Consider the following 10,703-nt stretch of genomic DNA (forward strand, 5'->3'; position numbering starts at 1 on the left):
TTGGTCAAAAAAAATCTTATTATCGAGTTTTCTCTCAATAATACATGTCCATGTAACTACCAATGGCTTTTGAGATATTAGAGGCACTCCTACAATAAGGTTTGAAACCTACCCGGAGGAATAGGTGGTTGTCTTCTAGCTCTTAGAGGAGAACTAGACCCATGAATACTCAATTAGGCTCATCGGTCCTAAAAGAAGTCTTCCCAATCATAAAAGTGGTATATGGTATACCTTTATTTTCAATTATGCATGGCTCAAGGTTATTATTTCATGGTTGAAAGGACTATTTGTCTCTACTCTCTTTGCCTTACTACCATTTGTGTTGCCACAAGTATAGAGATTTGGGCCCTGAGTTTGTGTAGTAGAGTAGAGTAGAGAAGTTTATTAACATCCACGGAAGGCCAAATTATGACCCATGGGACCTTTCTAGATATACAATGATTCTCCTCCCCCATGGTAGAAAAGGATAGCTATGGTAAAAGAACAATCTATGCGGCGTGGTTCTCTCGAAAGCATAACATGCGGGTGATGAGAGCCCCTAACTTCGATATAGGAGTAGTGGTCAGAAACTGGTGAAGTGGCCCCTATGAAGGGATATCAAAGTCACCCCATATGTGTGCATGTGATGGGCATGTCATAATCATGTGCTCCTCCGATTCTACACTCTGTAGTCCACACAGCTTGCATAACATTGTCTCTCTTGCATGTCCACTCCATGCACCTGTCTCGATCAATAAAGTGTGTGATCAAGTTTGAAGTTGTTCAATACTCCGTCTAAATACCACTAAGAGTGGGGTGGCTATGCATGGGTGCATGTGTGCCTCTGCCTGCATGTAAGATTCCCAACATGAAGGATAGATATGCACATTGTAATAAGTAAGTTTTCCATTTGTTCCCTATATGCTCATAAGAGGTCTGATTGAAATGTGTCCATGCATATATCTTCAGATGCCATATCTAGATATATATCCACTCCCCACCCTTTAAACCATTTTCGCATATCCAACACCCATCCTGTTGAAAGCACGTTACTTTTCCACATTTTCTATAGGAGTGTGCTAGCATCCCATGCCTGTTTGGGGAGCCTACTGTCATCCATTTGACGTACTTGGGTGGCATATCTCACTACTCGGATCATAGCATGTACCTCAATTGGCCGACGGCCAGTTTCCAAACACATAAGTACATATGGTGTGGTGCTTTTGATGCCCAAATGTCTACAAATAAAAGCGTTTTGCAGCTTCTCAATGTCATTCCATGCAGATGAGGAGATGCTCCCCCCACACTTCCACTCCATATAATACCGTCTATAGAACATATGCATCAAAAATCATATAGTGTATTTTCCAACATTTAGTATCTGTACGGCTATAGTTGTTTTCAAAGTGATAATACTTGCTTTTTCCTATCATTGATTGCGGCATCACACATGTATGCCATCTGTGGTCTATAGATATCTCAATCCCCAAGTATTTGAAAGTAGGTACTACCTCTATAGACTGTCCCGGATAATGTACTTTTGGTGGGGTCTTTGATTGCTTGGTGCACACAACCATTATCTTTGTTTTTTATACATTCACCATCAAACCACTATCTTGACAAAACCATTTAAGAATCCCCATGAACTTCTACATATGTTCCCCATTATATGTAAAGAAGACCACATTATTTACATAGAGCAGGAGCAAGATGGCAAACATACCAATATGCGGGCTTTTGGCTTCCTCTTCATTCATAGCTGTGAGAAGTATTTCCTCTAGCTTATCAATGCATAGACCAAATAATGTAGGGGAGAGCGGGCAACCTTGTTTGACTCCCATATTACTCTCAAATACTTATGACAACCCATTGTGACCTCTAAGGCAACACACTACTCGTTGATATATCATGTAAATTCCTATGCATAGATCATTTGGGAACCCTAATTCTTGCATTCGTTGCCATAAGCCAACCCTTGGTACGATTTCAAAAGCCTTCTTAAAATCCACAAAACAGCAATACAAGGTTGCTCCCTCAAGCCAACTCTCATCCATAAGCACATGTAAAGTAACCAAATGGTCTATGGTGTTATGACCAGGGCGAAAACCTGCTTGTCCATCAGCTCATTTGTTATTACTTTTTGCCCATTTACTCAATTGCATTTCCAGCATAGTGCTAAATGCTTTGCGATGGCTGAATTGACCATATTCATGTGGTGGTTTGTGAGTAAATTGCAGCCTCCTCCCTTATACATGCTATTCTCTGGGAAAACCATATGCAAAAGCATGATGTATCACATGAAACATAAACAATCTCATCTCCTTTGTTGTCCATTTCAACATCTCTGCTTTCAATTGCAAAGTGTCACATGCTTTTCCATTAGCCATCTTGTTGAGGGCTGCCTCTAATGTTTCTAAAGTGAACAAAGCACTAAATGGCTAGGTATGTACATCACATTTGATGGGCTGTACCCCTTTATGCATGTAAAGTTATATAACATACGATAGCATGTCAGCATATGTAAAATCCCCCATAACATTTGACCGTTTGGTTTGCAATTTTCTCCATGCTTGCCTTGGATATTTCTCAAACTCCCTAGCATCTTCACTTTCTTTGGCCACTACATATCGTAGTCTCTTTTTACGTGTGAGAGCATTATATCATTTTTCCACCTCACTTCGTTCTTGTCCCTTAGGGAGGATTTTCAACTAGTGAATCTCTAGTGGAAAAGGCAAGCTTCTCTAAGGAATCCTTAGTAGACTGGGCCATCTACTCCATAGCTTCCTTGGTTTGAATGTTAGATTGAACCATCGACTCACCCACTTGATCCAATTTAGAGACTAACTCCATGTGTCTAATAAAATGCTTAGTCTCATGGTTATAAAGAGTGGCATTGTGAGTGTTATATGCACTATACTCTTGGGATTCTTCCTCATCATAATGTTTCTTAGGTATTGCCTCATGTGTTTCTTGATTTGTTGCTGAAAATTATTATTAACCTTGTTATTTCCTTTATTTCCAACCATTTTTGCTCACTATTATAGTGAGTCCTAGTATACCACTTGTCACTAAAATGGGTATATATTTTTGCTTTGATATCAAAATCAATAACTTTTTAATAGAAAACAAATCTAACAAATGGATCTTTGAGATGAGCTATAGAAATCCACTTCAAAATTAAAATATAATATTTTGTCAATATTCTTTTTCTATGTATAGAACAATTCTACAGCTTGTAAAAGCATTGTTTTCGTCTATCAACCTCCCTTAGATCCAAACTAAGGTCTATAACCCCTATGGTACCTTGTATATGGCTTATAAATACGATCTAAAATACCCTGTATAATCCCTGGAAAAATTTTTAGTTACTCTACAACACTTGTAACCAAGTAGAAAGTACCCCAAAATGGGTTCCAATTTAGTGTGCACCTATACCCTGCGAATGAAGGTGAAAATAGGTTGAAATACCTTGTATTCAACATGCACTAGACTCGTATAATCCCTATAATTGATCAATGAGGCCTTGATCAATGCTTTGTAGCTAAAATATTTGGGTTGAAGAGGTGCAACCAATCAAGATGGTTTGGCCCCACTACCTCCCTTGGCATCCATCGTTTTCCTCTGTGGGAACCTCAATATGATAAGAGCATTCTATTTAAGCACAGAAGGATGATGTACATAACTAAAATAACTCTTTAAGCCTTGAATAATATGTACAGATTTGATTGATGAAAATGGAATAAAAATTATGATGTTGATTGAGGGTCTTACCAATGCAATTCAATGACTAACTCTAATTGCATGCTTACCCTTTACAATATGTCTTTCTTGGGTACAAGAGAGTCACAAAATCTAATCAGGGTTATACATCAAGATATTGTAAATCTTAATCATGATGAGTTATGACTAAAATGAATATTGAAATTTAATTGATAAGCTCTGGTTAATGAAGAGAAGCACTAATTTTTTTATCTATTGATCAATTTAGAGGTTTAATTGACCAAGACAATAAGTGAAAAAGCTTGAAATAAGTGCATCTAGAGAGATTTTTAGATATTAAGCAATTGAGATATCTCTTATTTAATTGAAGAAGATGATTGATTCATTTAGAATCAAACCTCAGTCCATTAGTCAAAGAGATTTCCCCAAATCAGTCCAAGATCTTCAAGCTTCCATGAATCCATTAAATTCAATTCATACATGTTTCAAGACCATTAAATCCTTGAAGAATCAATGCCTTGAGTTCTTTGAATACTTAAATATCAAATATTCAAGCTCCCTGACCAAAAGCCCCGAAACGTAGCTCCATTATGCACTTCAAGAAGCTTGATATGCTGAAATCTTTCCAATATCTAGCATCCTAAAGCCAACCTTGCTTGATAATAGCAATAAAGAAGCTTTAGAAGTTGAGAAGAGCCAAATATTGAAGAAACTGAAGCTTCAAATCTATAGCTATGGCTACACTGCTAGTTTTTAGGGTTTCATAGAAGAAAAAATAGAGATCAAAGGTTCACTATTGGAGATTCTTGATTTATGACCATCTCACTTAGTGCTTGATGAAGCATAGTAGCTCTAATATAAGATTGATGAGAAAGGAATCAAGATTGAGTAAGCTATGAATCAACACATTTTATGATGTTATTTTTGTTGAATAATCTACCCTTAGCTCTAACACAAATGGAGCAAGAAGCATACTCTCCTAGTTGCTCATGAAGTGATGAAGATTTTGCATGAGGTTAAGCAAAACTTACCCTAAATAGCATAGATGGGTAGCTACTTGCAAAACTGTGATTTTGATATCGCTCATCCAAGGGGCAAAGACAATGTGGTGGGCCAATTCTCTCTATAGAATGTGGGAATATCAGAATTCAGTTATGACCAAGTTACATGATTAATGAGTTATAGGAAGCCTATTTTTTGGATGATGAGCTTAGCCATGTACTTTAGAAATTATAGCAAGGGCTTATGGAGGAAAACTCACATTATCTGCTTAAAAATGGCCTCATTTGGCTTAATTATAATATTATTATTCCCTCTACTTTTTCTTTCAGGCTGAAAATTATTAAGAAGTTACATCATTTGTCCACAGTTGGACACTTTGGACTGTTTAAGACCTATGATAAAATCAGCAAGAGCTTTCAATAGAAAGGATTGTGGAAATATATTAAGGACTATGTCATGAAATGTAAGCCTTGTCAACAAAACAAGGAGAGTACCCGTAAGCCAAGTGGTTTGTTGCAACCATTGCCATAGACTTCATTACTAGTCTATCTATTACAAAAAATTATTGGAATAGCATTTATGGCTAGTCAATTCATGGAGCAAATCTTTAGATTACATGGATTACCACATGTGATTGTGCATGATAGAGATACCAAGTTCATGAGTAGCTTATGGTAGGTGGTATTCAACTCCATGGAAACTAAATTGACTCTTTCTCTATAGCCTATCATCTGTAGAATGATGGTTAGATAGAAAGGGTTAATAAGTGGTTGGAGACTTACCTTCACCATTTCTGTCATGATGTATAACATGCATGTGATTCATGGTTACATTTGGCTAAGTTTGCCTATAATAACTCCACTCATGCTAGTATTGGAGTTTCACCCTTTGAGGCTATGTATAGCTACAATGTATTCTTACCCATAGTTATTTTTAGTGATAAGATTAACCCTCATGGAAAGGAGGAATTCGAAAGAATACAAGCCCTTCTTCAACAATGTAAGATGAGTCTTAGTAAAGCTCAAGATCGTATGAAGGCGTATGCTGATGAGAACAGGTGACCTTTGAAGTTCCAAGAGGGAGAGTTAATTCTCTTGAAAGTATCCATGTCTAGATATTCTACTTTAAAAGATGGCTCTAGCAACAAACTTACTCATAGGTTCTATGGGCCCTATAGGATCTTGAAGCAATTGGAGACTTGCCATATTGATTGGAACTTCTATTTTCTACTACTAAGATTCATAATGTATTTCATGGTAGTTAGCTCAAACCATTTTATGGTCCCCAAGTGGAAATAGTTAATGAGATACCTCCTATGAATGAAGAAGGATTTTTTTAGTACATTCCTAAGGAAGTCATAAGTTAGTGTGAAAAGAAGCTTCGGTCTCGGTCCATCATTCAATATTTGATTAAGTGGAAGGTTTTACCACTTGAGGAAGCTTCTTGGAGGCCAAATTTCATTTTGGATGAGTTACGCTACCTACAGGATGCATTGGTGGTTATGATATAGTCACATGGGAGCCGATTGCACTCTAATAGGGTTTAAAGAATAGTTTGTTTTAGAATAGATTTTACATTGACTATCTTTAAAATTCAGCCACCTACATCACATCAAAGTACTCTTTAGTAGCTAGGTTTGATATGTGGCATGCCCTATTTGGATACCTCTATCAGAAGTTATGGCAGTTTTCTTCAACATGCCATGTTTTTAATAGCAAGCTATCCACTCTTTACAAAGGCTATTTCTTGAAGATTTGAAGATTCCTGTGGGAGCTTTCGCTCAACCACCAAGACCCACGGACCATTTATTGTTTCAAGTGTTCCAAGTGAGCTCTAATGGCTATCTCTCACCTAGCTGACATGCAGTCGATCCTACGAGTGTAGTGAGCTTACCTTGATGCTTGATCGAGTACCCTCCTCTCCCTTGCACTCCGGTAGCTCCATGATTCTCGATGCTAGCTCAAACATCCTCAAGCCTCCTCCTTCTCCAAGCTCCATCCTCCATAGGCGCGCACACAAGAGAAGAGAAGAGAAGAGAAGAGAAGAGAAGAGAAGAGAAGAGAAGAAGAGAAGAGGAGATGGTGAAGAGCTTCACCCTCTTGATCCCTCACTCTCGCACACACTCACTCCCTCACACTCTCACACTCCCTCTCTCAAGAGCACACACAAGCAAGAAGGAGAGAAGAAGAGAGGAAGAAGAAGACTCTTTTTGCCACACACCAAAGAATGAGCTTCTCATTCACTTTTCAACTTTATATACAAAGCCCTAAATCCTTTTTGGGAGGTCATCCCCTTTTCTCTCTTTTACATGGATGGCCATAGCCTAGGCCCTTTTTCCCATTTCCCACCATTCTAATTTATCCTATTCCCAACAAATGCGTACAATTTGCACAGGAGTGAGCCTGGCACTCTTTTACAAAGATTCGGGGGTGCTCCCACATTTTAATGGTGCGCCCTTTTTCTCTTTTGTTGTCTCGGGCCGACACCGAGGCTTTCCGAGGGTCGTGCCCGAACATTTAAACTTTTCAGGGACTGGTTACCGATCAAGGCACCTTTTTTTGCTTTTATCTTATGCCTTTTTTGCTATTTTCCTTTTTTTCCATTTTCCACTCCTGTGTGCTGTGGGAAACACGATAACATTACCCCCCTCGTAGCGAGGTGCCAGTCCCATGGCACTGCGGTGGGACGGAGTGGTTAGCTAGGTCAGTTGCTAGGCGGAACAGGTAGGTGGGTGACACTAATTCCAAGATGGTTGGGTGAATGATAGGTGATGGAGTTTAAGGATGATGAATAGGAAAGATTTCGACGTGCTTTAGGCTCCATGAAGATACTCGACATCGTTCACACTATTGTGGCGCCCCTTATGTAGCCGGTCGTCTTTGAGTATCCGAAACGCTTGAAGCAATAAGCAATCCCTTAGGAGGATGATATTGGAGGGATTTATTTTGGAGAAACCCCCCGAACGTTGTTTGCCTTGAAAATCCATGGCTTTGATTGAAGATCCTTGTCTTTGAGTTGAAGGTTTTCAGTTTTGAGTTGAAGGTCTTCAGGCTTGTGAAGTCAATAAGCGATCCGTAGATCTTGAGGCATTGGGCATGGATCATTGGATGATGAGGTTCCAAGATCTATGCCAATGGCAGTTCTACCTTGACTTGGTTCAATCATGGTAGCCATCAGTAGAGCACGCAGATGGCTGGATGCCGGCACATGAAAAGAAGCTTTGATCATTAAAGGATGCCATGGGTGATCCTCTTTCGCGGGTAGCCATTTCTTGAAACTCGAACATAACCTGCAAGAAAAGTTGTGCACTCCCTATGGGGTGTGTCTGTCTCACCGTGTAGTGTGTGGTGCCCGTGGCAGTGGAACTGGGAGATGAGTCTAACCTTGGGAAAGCCCTTGGTAACGTCCCATACTTCAAGACCCAGTTCGTGCTTCGTTGGAGGTGCAGTGCAAGTCTTAGGGTGACAGGTTTGAAAGTCCTGCCCTTGATGTACCCTAAGTGTGAAGTGGGGAGGAGGCTAGGAAGAACCCTAGGTGCAGTGATTGTGGTGCTTTAAATAAATAAATAAATAAATAATAAACATAAAGAGGCATAGACATGGAGACATGTGATACAAGGGCCTGACGGGAGTTTACTCCTCATCATCCGAATGGCGGGTAGGGGATGGCAGAGGGCGAGGGCCCTTGTTAAGGAATCTTCGACTCAACAAATAGCCCTTGAGGTTGAGGCGGGTTTTGAGAGTGGTGGTAGAAAGGAAGGGGTGGTTGCACTAGGTGAATTTGCTGTCGCTCATATCTTCGAGTAGTGCAACATAGAAAGATGGCAAAAGAGAAGCACGCATCATGAGGCGAGACATGGTGCTGCTATCTATGGCGTTGGGGTCGAAGTAGAGGGGTGGGAGGTGGCATTCTTGAGGTGCGGGCTCTTGGTGGACTAGGATCCTAATTAGTCTAAGATAACTACAAGTGGTTACGAAGGCGGGGTCAGGATAGGAGGTGAACTCGCTAAGAAATCTATCTATAGAGCTGTACAAATCGGGGAGGGTGAAGAGAAGGGCGTCCCTATGGGAGGTGCTATTGGTGTTACAGATAATGGGAAAGTCAAACCTGCCGTGGATGGACGGATTAAAGTCGACCCCTACCTTTCGAGGATACGGCATGAAAGTAGGGTTGTTTCTCTCAGAAGGGAGGGTGTTGCAAAATGCCATCCATGCGTCAAGGTTGACGTCAAAAATGCATCTTCTCCAAGTGGGTTAGCAATTATAGCCTTCCACTAATCTAGGCACCTAGAGGACTTTATCCTGCCAAAATTCGCGGTCCTCGGCTCCCCAAGCAGTTGGGTGGGCCTCTCGCTCCGCTAACCACTTGGCCTTAAGCCTTGCACCCATAGCGATGACGTCATTTACAAGTTGAATGGGTAGTACTCTATTCAAGGTAGCGGGAAACGCAAAGCTCAAGTTGAAGGGGTCGCGGTTATATTCCTGTTGTTCCTAGATAATCAATTCGGCATGGAATTCAGCAGGGGGATCTTGAGGGTGCAGTAGGAGAGGGGCAGGCTGTCTTGGAATAGGTCTAACATTCAGCTTTTTCCTTGCCTTCTCTACCATTTCTTTGTTGCGGCTAGCCTGGGCTGCTTTTCTCTCAGCAGACGTATCAAGGGGCTGCACTTCCGCTTGTTGTGTGGCTAAGGGGGTGGTGGGACGTATTCCTCCTCCTGAGGTCCCAGATCGAACCCCTTCTGCTTGCACGTCTTCTTGTCCCTTCGCCTCTGTGAAACCAAGTTCATCTATTTCCTATGCCGTCAGGCCTACCTGTGCAAGAAATCTTCTTTGCTCCTCTAGGCTCTGCGGTGGGCCTCCTAGCTGCAGTGGCACGTGCAAGCATGTTGTCAGAGCTCTGCGTGCAATGGTTAGCTTCTTCTGCAAATCATTGGCTTCTTTTCCTTCTGGTTTGGTGGAGTGGAGCAGTGTATTGAGGAAGGTGTGCTGCTGGGCTATCATGGAGAGCTGGGCTGCCTCTGCCTGATTCTCAACTAGCACCCTATCTCATTCGGCTTTGGCTAGTCGGCGTGCCAAGTCCCGTACTCTCCCCTCATTGTGATCAGCCCATTCTTTTGCTCTTTTTTCCATATCTTTCAGGCTCTCCCCCTGATGGAGGGTCATAGCTATGAGTTGTTGCTGTTGGGCCTCAAGCTCACGGTGCAGGCGAGATTGCTCCTGGCGTTCATCGGCGATCTGTGCATTGAGCTGGTCCAGCTTTGCCTACATCCTTCGCACCTGCTCTTCCCTTAACTAGTCCAGCTCTGCAGCCTCCTGTCTGATCTTGTCAAGATGGCTTTGTGCTTCCAAGTTGACTGCAGATAGCTTATCATTCTTGCATCGAAGGTGAGCATTGGTCTTCCTCTTCCTGTTGAGATGCTCCATCAAGATTTTTCTCCTTCCTTCCCAAGCAGTGTCACGATTCTTCATGGCCTTTAATTCCTCTGCCTCCTTATTGCTGGCTTCCTCCCTGAGCGTAGCGATCTCCCTTTGGTATTCTGTTATTTGCTTTGTTCTCTCCAATTGGAGAGCGGCTCGTGATTCTCATTCTGCTGCCAGCTCCTCCACGGCTTTCCTCCTTTCTTCCCTGGCCCTTTCTAACTGCGAGAGCAGCTCCTTAACATATTCATCGTATTGGCTTGTTGGAGGTGGGGGGTGGGGCATGGTGGTGGTGGTGACAACGTCTTCTGTTTTCTACCTCTTCAGCTCTAGCCTTGGCTCCAGTTCAACCATGGCTACCCTTTTGACTCCTGATGCTGGGGTGGCCATGGCCGCTTCTCTTGCCAGCTCCCGTTCCACTAGGAATTGTAGCCAAGTGACCACGTTGCTCTCATCGACTTTTGGGGTGGAACCTTGGGTGGCGGTGGCAGGGGGTGTCGTCATGATAGGAGTGATTGGCATGGAAGGTATGAAGAGGGGGAGAGTTGGCATCATCGGATCTTTTCCTTTTCCTTCTGCTGGGGG

The sequence above is a fragment of the Lygodium microphyllum genome, chromosome 7 (genome assembly GCF_053477565.2).
Source record: "Lygodium microphyllum isolate KBCC chromosome 7, Lygodium_microphyllum_v1.1.10, whole genome shotgun sequence".
NCBI classification, from domain to species: domain Eukaryota; kingdom Viridiplantae; phylum Streptophyta; class Polypodiopsida; order Schizaeales; family Lygodiaceae; genus Lygodium; species Lygodium microphyllum.